General features: G+C 41.8%; 1 protein-coding gene across 3 annotated transcripts in view; it reads left to right on the forward strand.

The window, feature by feature from the left end:
- Positions 1 to 318: 318 nt before the first annotated feature.
- GLIS3 (GLIS family zinc finger 3) overlaps positions 319 to 12,012 on the forward strand; it is a 488,198-nt gene continuing 476,504 nt past the window's right edge. For all 3 annotated transcript variants that reach the window (XM_053573749.1, XM_053573755.1, XM_053573759.1), the window contains exon 1: positions 319 to 910. The gene's annotated coding sequence lies outside the window, so the exon portion shown is untranslated. The remainder of the gene's footprint in view (positions 911 to 12,012) is intronic.

Here is a 12,012-nt window from a genome sequence, read left to right on the forward strand (position 1 = left end):
TAAGTTTAATGAATAGGGCCAGAAAGAAGGCGAAGTGTCTCCCCACTGTTACTTCTGTTCCGGAGTTCCTCCACTCCCCGGCCCACGGGGAGCGTGTGTGAAGGCGTCCAGAGGGAGACACAAACTGGGCCTTGGAATTGGCCAGCCGGATGACCGGCGAGCCCGCCCCCTCCCGCCCCCTCCCCCTCCGGCTCTCACACTCAGGAAGCAGCTGGCTATAGGCCGGCCCTCCGGCTGCACACACATCCACACTGCTTGCCGGGCCGCCTCCCTCCCTCCCTCTTCCCCCTTCCCCTTTCCCTGAAGCCGCGTCCACACTGCGCCGCCCCGGCAGCCCAGAGTGCGGTGCGCACGGGCACTGGGTGCCACCAGCGCCGCCCCTCCTCGTACCCCCTGCGGGCCGTCCATCCCCAGCGCAGCCGTCCAGGGTCTCACCGGCGCTCCCTCGACGGAACTGCCCCAGCATTTAGCCGGCATCCCCCGGCGGCCCCCAGACGCATCCCCCGGCCCAAGACGAGGATGAACAGGACAGGCGAGGCACAAAGTCGCAACTGAACTTTTAAAAAACATTATCTGCGTGTGTGCGTGTGTAGCGGGGAAGAATGAGCTGATGCCTAGGGTCCAGCCACCCCCTTGCTGCCTCCAATCCCCTGCCGCCACTGCCCTCGCAGACGCCCGAGCACACACTGCACTTGGGCCGGGTTTCAGCGCTTCGTCCCCGGGCTTGGAGGGGAGTTTTCATTTCCGAAGGAGGCAGAGTCGGTGGAGCGCGCTGAAGGGCTGGAGCCCTAAGTTACTCCTCGCCAGCGCCAGCCCCAGCCAGCCCCAGCCAGCCCGCTGTCACTCGCACAGGCTGCCCGGGGAAAGGGACCCGCAAGCCCGGCTTTGTTGTGGAAATTCCCGTTACCTGGTAAGTGGATGCCATAGGAACTTTGCTTGCAGGCGAGACACTGGGAGAAAGAGCACTTGGGAGTGTGTGTATGTGGGGGGGAGGAGAGACTCAAACTAGGGATTAGAAATAGTTTTTCACTCTGAGCCGGTGGCGTTCCCATTTGCGCGGGTTTAGGGATCCGCGCGCACCCCATCCCCCAGATTCCTAGGTCATTTAGAGACCTGTGCTTATTGAGGTATATAGCACCACTCAATTAGGAAACAAACTGTTCTTGTCAGTTGCCTAAGGGCGTCCAGAGTAGAAGACGCAAAGGAAATCAATAAGGTTTTAAAGTTTGGTCATTGGGAAGAGTTTTTATTTTTTTGTTTTCCTTTTAAAACACAGGGGCCAGAGGGCTACAAAATCAGGGCAAGTTACAGTTCGCACTGGCCTGGGGCACGCCACCCCCGAGTCTCCCCTGAAGGGAAACTCTGGCCAAGTGGGAATGATGGGGCGACATGAGGTCTCGCGCACACGCGGGGCTGTGGTGGCTTCTTCCCACGTGTTTGTGGAGTTCCACGAAGGCTGTTTTCCACGCTTGGTTCTTACCCAAGTCGGTGTCCCCATAGCTCCAGGAGGTCATTGGGCTCAGGTTACCTATACTTGTCTCCGGTACCGGTCCAGCAAAGCGTAGCCACCGGATCTGTAACTAACTATAACTTCCCACGCGTCAAATTAGCAGACACATTCAGACACCAGCACTCCCCGCAGGGTTCGTCACCTTTGCGTTTATGCTTTATGGGGCCCGACAAAATGTCAGCACTGTTTGGAAAATGTCTCAGTCTCGGAGACTTTGCTCTGCGCAGGGCTCCAGTCCCTATAAATGACCCCTGTGTGTATTTTGAAGCCGTCAGGGGCTGTTCTTTGGAAAGCGTGAGTGAGCTGCCGGCTCTCTCCTAGACACACACCTTGCCCCTAGCGACAGTTCCAAGTTACTCACTGGAGCTGACAAGTCACCTCGGGGGGAAAAGGAAGTCACCCAAGTGTCTGGAAATCTTGGCCCTGGATGATTTGTCATCCAGTGGGTGATTCAATTAGGTACCTGGAGGGAGAAACTTAGGGGCAAGCTTTCTGGCTCCACCGGTTGCGCCCTATGACTCGTTGGGGGCTGTTTGGGACATGAGAAGTGAAAGGAGACCAGAGGGTCCGGACTTGCTTGGTAGGGGGATGGGGCCAGGGCGCTTTCCTGGAGGCAGCAAGCCGGCGGTGGCTCCCCGCTCCAGCTGGGCGGGGCAGCACTAGGGTCCCCACCACCCCGGCTTCCTAAGCTGTGGCGCCCTTTCGGCCCTCGACTTACTCAGGACTCGGTTGCACAACAGGAAGCCGGCACTAGTTTGTTTTGTTTTGCTGCCTTCCCTCGTACAGACCCAGCCGAGGGTTAGGGGCGGAGACCGAGTGGGGGAGTGCCGGGGTCTTAGCCGCAGGCACCCGCGTGTGCTGTGGCCTCTGCCAGCAGACCGCCCCTACCTCTGAGCCAGGAGCTGAGGGGCCCAGGCCTCCATCTCCAGGGGCCAAGCTCGTGGGGTAGACGGAGGTGATATGGGCTGCTCTCCTCCTGCCTGGTCTGCACGCCTCTGCTCTGCCTTGCCTGGATCACCTCCCCCCACCTCTCCAGGCCCCCTTCTCTATATGCCTCCCCACCACCTAACCCCTCTAGGCGTTCCTGGCATCAGTCACCTTGGCCTTCATCTCTGGAGCATCTAAACCCGGGGCAGAGAGGAAGGGGAGTTACTTCCGGAACTGCAGGGAGCAGAGTCCACGGGAACTGGACTCCTGCAATTGTGGTCCCCTCATTTACACAGAGGAGGGCTCTTGTAGACAGCAAGAGCCACTGGCTCTCCACAGCAGAGCCACCTTCTAATAGGACAGCAGCATCTCCCCAAAGTTGGGGCCCTGGAACCCTGGAGTTTGCGGGGAGAGGGAGGTTCTGCAGCTGCCCCCAGTGGACCAATTCCCTTTAGATTTATGGGGCCCAGAATCTCAAGTGTAGACAATTACAGCTAGAGGGGACGTTGGTGATCACCTACCTACCGATGAGGAAACCAGGCTCAGAGCCTTGAGGGGTTTTGCCCAAGGTCTCACAGCCAGTTGTTGCAGGCCCAGGACAAACACCTAGGAGTCCCAGTTCCCAGTTCAGAGAGCATTTCTTGGCCCAAAGGTGAACTCCAGTGAAATGCAGTCTGCTTACGTTCTGTCCCCTCCGAAAGCTTTGATGAGTCATGATTTCTGCCTTGGGAGTTAGCCAGACGTCTGTTTTCCCCTCTGTCTTGTTTCTCACCGAACCTCCCTATTTAGACTAAACTGGGAACTTTTTTTTTTTTGGTACAAAATTGATTTGTATTGGTTTAAATCTTCCTTTTTCTTCTTTTCTCTGTCCTCAAAGTTTGCTTCCAATGGTGGTGTGTGAAGCAGGTGCAACCTGCAAAGGGTTGCAGTAAAAGGATCTGCTACAATGAAGGTTATGCTGTAGTGATTTAGAGACAGGAGAGTGTGCTATTATACACTGTTCTTTTGTTGTTGTTGTTTTGTTTTCAAGAAGGAGCTGAAGTTTAAGGACCATCATTAAACTTACTACAGTTTTTATATATTTTCACTAATTGTGCAGCCAGGTTATCTCTTCTACTATTTTTGAAAGCAAGGGTGGGGGACACTTTTTGCCCAGTTACTTCCAAAAACTCCTTTCCTCCTTGGTAGTTGGTTAATTTCTTTCCTTTCTTGTTCAGAGGGCTTGTAATCCTTGAATATGAGTAGTTAACTCTAATAGCTGCTGTGATAACTTCTCTCTTCTTGGTTCACCTTAGGTCACTTTGGGGAGACCATCTTTTTTCTCTGATTCTCAGATTCAAGTTCTTTAATAGTAGTCAGGCTATCAGAGATTGAATAGCTATGATTATGATTTTAAATAGGAAAGGCAGCTTTTTTTTTTTTGGAGGAGGAAGACCCGAGGGTCCACCAGGTAGGGGAAATTCCTCCTGGGCCAAAATAGGGTGAAGGAGGTTAAATAATATCAAATTAATGTTTTGTATTAGCTCTCCCTTGATCTATATGTAGCAGAAAGTGGTCTTTCCATGGCTTCGAAGAGACCCCAGCGCTCCCAGTCCTTTTTTCTTTGTGTGTTCTTTCCTGCTAGTAAATTAAGCCCAAGGACATTCATTCTTCTGCCTGTTGTCCTTCTCATGTTGTAGTTATTGATCATTGGAGCTAGAATGTTAATTTGCATTTCTTCCAAATTATAGGAGTAGTTCTTGAAGAAGATAATTCAGAAATTGGCATCCCAAATGTGCATTATACTTTCTCATCTCTGGAGAAGTCATTTCCAGTGTTTCTGTAATTATTTTCTTTAGAGGCTATTATTTTGAAAAGAAGGTGGAAATACAGAATTTAACTCTTTATAACTTTTCCTTACGCTTGATTGGTTCATAGACTTAATCTGTGAGACTGGGGAAAAATGCACAGCTGTGCAATAAAAGCATATTGCCATTCCCATTCAAGGAAAATAAGGTACAGACAGAACAAAGCTTTTAAAATGACATTAACACATAGTATGAGTAAAAGATGCCTAAATTGCAGGTTTTCCTAATTTCCCACTTATTGTAGGCAGGGTTCACATAAGAGCCTAGTTTTTTGTTAAGATGAAATAAAATATCTTTACAGAAAAGCACATTTAAAGCTTGATGAATTTTCACAAACTGAACACACTTATATAACTAGCATCTGGATCGAGAAACAGAACATTACCAACACACCAGAAATACGCTTCATATTCTATTCCAATTACCACCTTCACTTAAGGTGACCACTGCCCTGACTTCTAACAAATACATTAGCTTTTGCCTGTTTTAAAAATATCTTATGTAAATGGAATAATTCAATATGCACTCCTGGGTCTGTCTGGCTTTTTTTGCTCTACATAACCAACTTTTAGTAGGTCAAATAATTTGGACTCTCTCTTAAAGATGATGGAAACAGTTTGGCTTGCAGAAATTACTTTTTGGCGAGGTATTACTTAATATGATAGAATTAAGGAAAAACACTAATGAAACCTAAAGCCATATTTATATTTTAATGACAGTCTGGTTGGGGAGACCGAGTAGGCACAGGGAAACATCTAGTGTGACACCACTGGAGGTAGAACAGGAAAATGCTGAGGGTCTCCTTCCACCGTGAAAACCCAGAATGTATCCCACAGCCTCTGGGTGAGCCCAGCAACCCTCCCAATGAGAAAAGAAGTGCCTGGTCTCAGTACTGAACGGATTGAATTCATTTCGCAACGTTTAGCCAGGGTTGTCACTGTTCACCAGTATGCCAAGCTAAAAAACGTTCCTGCCTAGAAGAGCAGAACAGAATTTCTATGCTACTTTTTCCTACTAGAAAAAGGAATAGACTGGGAGGAATAGACAAGGAAACAATGCAATTTTAATTAAGTTGCACAAGCCACAGAACATGGGATATGATTGAATGTTCACACCTCACTTTTGTATTAATTTAGGCAATAAAAGATAAATGTGGATTATAATTATAGGAGGGTTGTCCGGTTATACTATATTAATTATAGTATACAGCTGTGTACTATGAAAAACAGAGATATACAGGGCTGGATACTTTCCAGATAGCCCTTGTGTATTTCACTTATACCATATTTTTTAGTATAAATTATCAGTACAATTTGAATAACATAAATAGCAATAAATGTATGTGAAAATAAAAATGTAGTGTAAAAATATATGTGGCTTAAATGTATAAAAATATAAATTTATAGGAATAGTATGAAACAATCTATGTATGCATATAGGGTAGGGAGAGTTCAGAGATAAATTATACGTTAACTCCAAAACTTAATGAAATTAGAATTTAGGCAGGGAGATGAAAGACAGGCAAATAACTGTAATGCAACGTGGAAAATTATGAATGTAAAAGAGACGTGTGTTGTGTAAAATATTTAGCATCTGTTTGGTCCTTTTATGTACCAAGCTGTATGCCAAGCAAGGCCACACGTATTTTCTCATTTATTCTCTGTGATGTTATGAACTGCACAATAGTGTAATTATCCCCATTTTACAGATCAGAGATATGGAGACTAAGAAAGGATGAGGGAGGCCCTAAAAGTAGACATTTGGGGTAGGAGTAGAGGACAGATAGGATCTGAATTCAGGAGGAAAGAGGGCAAAAGAAGTGAGGAAGGAAACAACGATCAAGGTAGAATCCAAGGCAATGTGTAGAATGAACAGAATAAGGATCCAATTGTGTTTCACTTTGGGAACAAAATCAGAGAATTGGTCTGTAAAACTTGAATCATGAAGGCTGTAAGTAGCTGAGGACAAATTTGAGACAAAGGGAGCTCATGGGGCCTCCTTGTCTGACGTGGTCTGTTCAAGGCCAAGAACATGAACCACTGCACATTCCTGCAGGCGCAGCCAGCCTTGCTGAACTGCAGATGGGCAGAAAGGGTCACAGTGCAAGGTCAGACCCTGTTCTAGGCTCCTTGATAAAGTGATCAGACTTTTTGAATACCAATTATTTCTGAAGTTGTGAGCCAGATCTATGACGTTTCATTTCCAGACCTGCTGAATATTTTACATAGAAAATCAACTAGATGCCAGGGCTAGGTATGAATTCTTGTTATTCTTGTGTGTGAAGAAATGGATTAATGTTTTCCCAACCTTTTCAGCATGACCAATAGATTCCACTTCTGTCTGTAACTTGGCTGAGTCATTCATGGAGGTTTAAAAAAATTTTTTTAATAAATATGTTGTCATGTTGGTTAAGGGCCTAGTCATTGTTGTGGACGTTCATACTTTTGTAGTGATGTCAGTGAATATAATTTAACTTGTATAAAACTTCTGTCTACCAACAGCCAAAAATAGATACATTGGTCACTTTTAAGCAATAACTACACTGAAGGAAGAAATCACTCAGTTACATGTGTGATAGGTACACATTAATATCCCTGAATGTTTGGTTTAAAGAGTGGTAAATTTTATTTCTAGAATCTTCCATAGGTAGATGTTTATTACCTTTTTAAAAAGATTTGATCTTTAGCCCTGCAAACAACTATTCACATGGATTGAGTTGTTAGTTATACAGACTAAATGAGAAAGAATGGTCTTTTCATTTGCTGTATTTTACTACTTGTGTACCTCTTTGTGTAAGGATGGTTTTGTGTGTTATGTGTGTGTGTTTGAAAGAAAAATCTCCAGCCAGTCATTTTGCTTTTATATTTCTAAAGAAGAAAGCTTTGTGCATCAAACCATAGCCATGTGGTGCTTACTCTTTGCAATTCAGGTAATTAATTCAGCAGTGACATCATAGGGAATGTGTTCATTTTTCCATTTCAAATTCCTCTTCTTAAGATCTGATGGTTAACTCATGGTAAGAACACATTTTGAAAGACTCAGTTCTCAAAGACATTATGTGTTGATTTAAACTTTTCCTTCTTTAGCAGTATAAGAGTAGGGGTTTTATTCCAGGGACAGTTGTCTACCCCGTACAACAAAGAAGATCTAAAATTATCACTCATTTTGATCCTGATTCTCAACTACTACTTACTGACCACAATTAATCAATTGATAGTTACTAAGTAAAAGGCACAGTGAAAGCCTTTTTCTCTTTTTATTTAATCCTTATTTTTTTATAAAGCCCAAATGTTGAACTTTTGCATCTTTATTCCAGCTATATTTTGGTATTTATTTTACTTTGACTGTATGACTGTCTATACCCGCAGCTGCTCTTTGTAAGTACTTGGGTAGATAAACAGTCAAAATGATTTTATAATAGTGGCTTTTATGCTATTTTGACCGTGATTCACCCCAAAATATATTCTATATCTTATCCGGAAGATATATGTGCATACAAACATAAAGATATATGCACCCATAAATAACTGAAATAAAACAAATACATGACCATTAATACACTAGATGCACCAATGGCTTCTGTTTTATTCTAGTAGTTCTAGTTCATTAAAAAAAATGCCTTATTGAATAATTGAGTTCATAGGCCACCAGCGAATTGCACCCCTCTTGGAAAACACTGCTTTAAATGTGTTGTACCTTGTTAAACATAGCTCTTGGAACTTAAATTCATAACCAGTGCATGGTACTTTGTGAACTTACTCACGTTTGTCTTAAAAGTCTTGTTGGTTCCAAGTTCATTCTTATTGTGTGTGAGTTCTAGTAGCTCACCAAGGAATTCCCTAATTATCCTCCTCCCCCTTGCCATTTTTGGTAGGTCCATAGTTCTCTAGACTTTTTTGTGCTCATTGATGAGTTAATGACTGAGGCAAAGTAAATAAAATACTTCTACGTAATTACTACTGAAAGTAGTGACATTTAGTAAACTAGGAGGATATGAGAGGTGTATAGATGCACTGAGGTGTGCAAAGTGGATTCTAAGAGAGGCCACGGAACTTTTAATATTGCCCTCCAGCAGTACTTTCCTGAAGGTTCTGAATTTCCTCCAGCAATCTGCCGTCACTGTCATTGTGTAGAGGGTTCTCCTTGATGCTTCTGATTTTTCAGGTAGGACTGAATGACTAGAAAGAAATTCTTGAGTTGGACTGGGTCATTTCTTTTTTTCTACCCTTCTCATTTCCTTTCCTCTCTTTCCTCTGTGTCCTGTCTGTATTTACCTACCTATATTTGAATATCATAGCCATTAATTTAAATTTATGCTGATACTGCCAGTTGTTTCACTCCATAAACTCAGGAAAGATTACTTTTATTTTTGAAAAATTTTATAAAATGTAAAATTGGAAGCTTAAATATATATCTAACTAGACCATTATAAGAATCATAATGTTCATTGTATTATCATTATTATTATTTTTTTGAGACAAGGTCTCACTTTCTTGCCCTGACTGGAGTACAATGGTACCAACATAACTCACTGCAGCATTGAACTCCAGGGCTCAAGTGATTCTCCTGCCTCAGTCTCTTGAGTAGCTGGACTACATCATGCCTGACTAATTTAAAATTTTTTTTTTTTTTTTTTGTAGATGTGGGGACTTGCTATTGCCCAGGTTGGTCTCAGTCTCCTGGCCTCACTCAGTGCACCCACCTCAGCTTCCCAAAGTGCTCAGAATACAGGTGTGAGCCACTGTGCCTGACCATATTATAGTATTTTTTCTGAGTGGTCTTTGGAAGAATGCTCTTGAATCCCTGGAAGAAATACTAATTTGTTTCATATTTTTTAATTGGTATAACTCACACCTAAACCTCTTGGATTTCATATTAATGATGATGCTAATGCTTGAGTAATGTCTGTATATCTCAGTGCTCAGAATAAGTATGTTCATGTTCTTGGAATTGCCAACATTAGACCTTGGAGGTGTTTAGGTGAATAGATCTGTACATACTATGATAGTTATTAGGTGTAACCTCCCTAAGTTTCTACCCACATCTTATTAATGAGGAATTATCTTAGCTCTGTTTCTGTGTAACTTCTGTTGTAAATTCTGTGCATTTGCTAATGTCACTGAATAAAGTTATGGAACCATGGTAATGATCAACGATTCCTTGTTGTGGGTTACTCTATCACAACAGTACTTTCCAGTTTCGATTTAGAGAAATAATATTGTACACATCCAATACGTTTCCTTTATAATATCCTCCAGCCTCACAGGCACATGTTTGCACTTTCCTCTTGTTAAAATTGCAGACAAGAATAATTTTGATTTATTGGTGACATCTAATATAGCTGTGTTTATATTGTTGCCAATAAAATGACTTACATGATTGGTTTTTGTTTATACAATCTTTTCTGAGGAGTCAGTCACCTGTGTTAGGACAAGGTACATTCTGCTTATTAAAATGAACTCCGGGGATCTAAGAACATTCAGCTCTATCTGTACTTGATTGAATTGCAAAATGTGCTTCACACTGCAGCCGTGCGTGTGAATAACTTATATTATCTATCAATAGGCTTTTCATTTCTATATTCTTCTGGCTACAAAAGCTGTAACAAGAGAAGCCCAGGGGAATAACATGGGCCTATTAATGATCAAGGCAGTGACGTTGAAAAGGGCAGTGTTAATGAAATTATACAATCATGAACCTAAAGGGAAAAAATGAAAAGAATCAATAGGAATTTCATCGTAGATAGCTTAGACATATATGAACGAAGCAGACTCAGGAGCAGTTTGTTTGCTCACCAGTATTTTGTGCCTCATTATCAGGTTTTCTGTGCAGGGTAAGAAATGCTTGTGGCAGAAGAAATGGAAAATGTAACAAAGGCTAAATGTAGCCTAAGGAAATGAAATGATGTATGAAAATTAATAATTAACTGGCTCATCAGATGAATTATGACTCTAGATGAGTCTATTAATGGTATTTACTAAGAAAGGGCCTTTGGCTGTAAATAGGCATTTTGGAAGTCGCGTTTTTGAAATTTTCTTGAATGGATGAGTTAACATTGCTTTTCATTTGTTTAATCTTTTAATCCACTAGGAACAGTGCCTGGAGCTTTGGGTAGAAGGCGGAGTCATGATATTTTGATTAAAGTCATGCTTTCCCAGAAAACTAGTGGAATAATTAAGTGGTTTTGTGCCTTAGTTTCTTTAGGGGTTAAGTAATTTCCTCTCTGACCTGATTTACAGGAGTGTATTTTAAAGAGTTAGAAAGTAGTCAGAAGGAAAGATTTATTAACTCTCATGTTGACTCATATTAGCAGAACGAACATTTTCATTGTGTGAACTAGTGGAGTGTTAAAAATCTAAATGTGTTAATATGTCAGATCTAAATTTATACTTCTAGATTTGCCTTGATTTTTCTTTTTCTTGTTTCTTTTGTTGGTGATGATAGTAGTAGCCTGGGGTAGAGCAGTTGGATGGAGGATAGATGAGAAAATGCTAGATAATTTGACCAAGTTTTTAAATAGAAAGATGCCCTTCCATTGGAATTCCACCAGTTAGGTTGTCGGTACTGATTAGTTGTGATTTTCCTTTTCTAGCAAAGTGTAATTTTAATCCTAAATTTCATTCTTCATGGTTAGTATTGCCCATCGGCACGTTGCTGATAGGAGAGCCTTTCCACCAGCTCTTGCTTTGACGGAGTTGGCAGAGGTTGCTATTATTTTTACTTCCTTGTCTACCCAGTCCTCCTAGATTTAAGTGCCATAGGTATAAAATCTACATTTTTATTCTTGCTACCGGTGAGTGGGTAATTTTTGATAATTTTCCTTGTATAAATTGTCTGGAATAAACAGAATTTCAAGAGACCATAGCAAGTATATCCAGCCTCCTTAACCTTTTATGAATGAAAACCAATAAATTACAGAGAAACTGTGAATTATTTGCTAGAAACAGAACCCAGGTATATTGACTTTTTGAGTGCTCTTCCCTCCTCCCCACCCCGCCATTATGAAGATGGATCTGTCTTCAAAGTTAACAGCTTGTCCCTTTTTGGTACCAAGTGAACTTACAATTATATCTTGACAATATACTTTAGCCTAACTAAAAAGTATGCAAAAATATTATAACATATAATATATTATCCAGTTATACTAGAATTGATTTTTACATACTGGTGTCTAATGCCTGAAAGATTTGTTGGCATAATTAATGTGAAAACTGGAGCATTAGGCTTATTTTCACATAGTTTCTTTTATTTTTGTCTTGAGGCTGTTTTTTGCTCAGCTCCCATGCCATTGGCCTCTTGTTTTTTTGTTATGGGATTAAACACTTTACTTTCTGGCTGCCGCTTTTTTAGCAATAAAATTTAAGTACATTTTGTTGTTGTTTTTACTTTCAACCTGAAATTATTTAACACAGGAGTGATAGTTTATAAAAAATAAAAATAAAACAAATATTCAGTGCAAAACAGGCAGGTGTGAGTGCCTGATACTTAATGAAGTTCTAGTGCTTTAGTTATTTTTCCTTCTTGCAGACTTACCTTTTAAATTATTGAGCCTAATGCTAAAGTATCTCCTTATGTGTTTTTATCCAGACTTTTGATGAGAATTCCTGCTTGTATATGATTTTGCTTCCAAAAATGACTCCCTTATATTTAGAAACCTGGAAATGGGCACATTCTGCAAATCTACAGACACTTGTCACTTGGACCAGGGTCTTAATGACTCATATTTGA

The sequence above is a fragment of the Nycticebus coucang genome, chromosome 2 (genome assembly GCF_027406575.1).
Source record: "Nycticebus coucang isolate mNycCou1 chromosome 2, mNycCou1.pri, whole genome shotgun sequence".
NCBI lineage: Eukaryota > Metazoa > Chordata > Mammalia > Primates > Lorisidae > Nycticebus > Nycticebus coucang.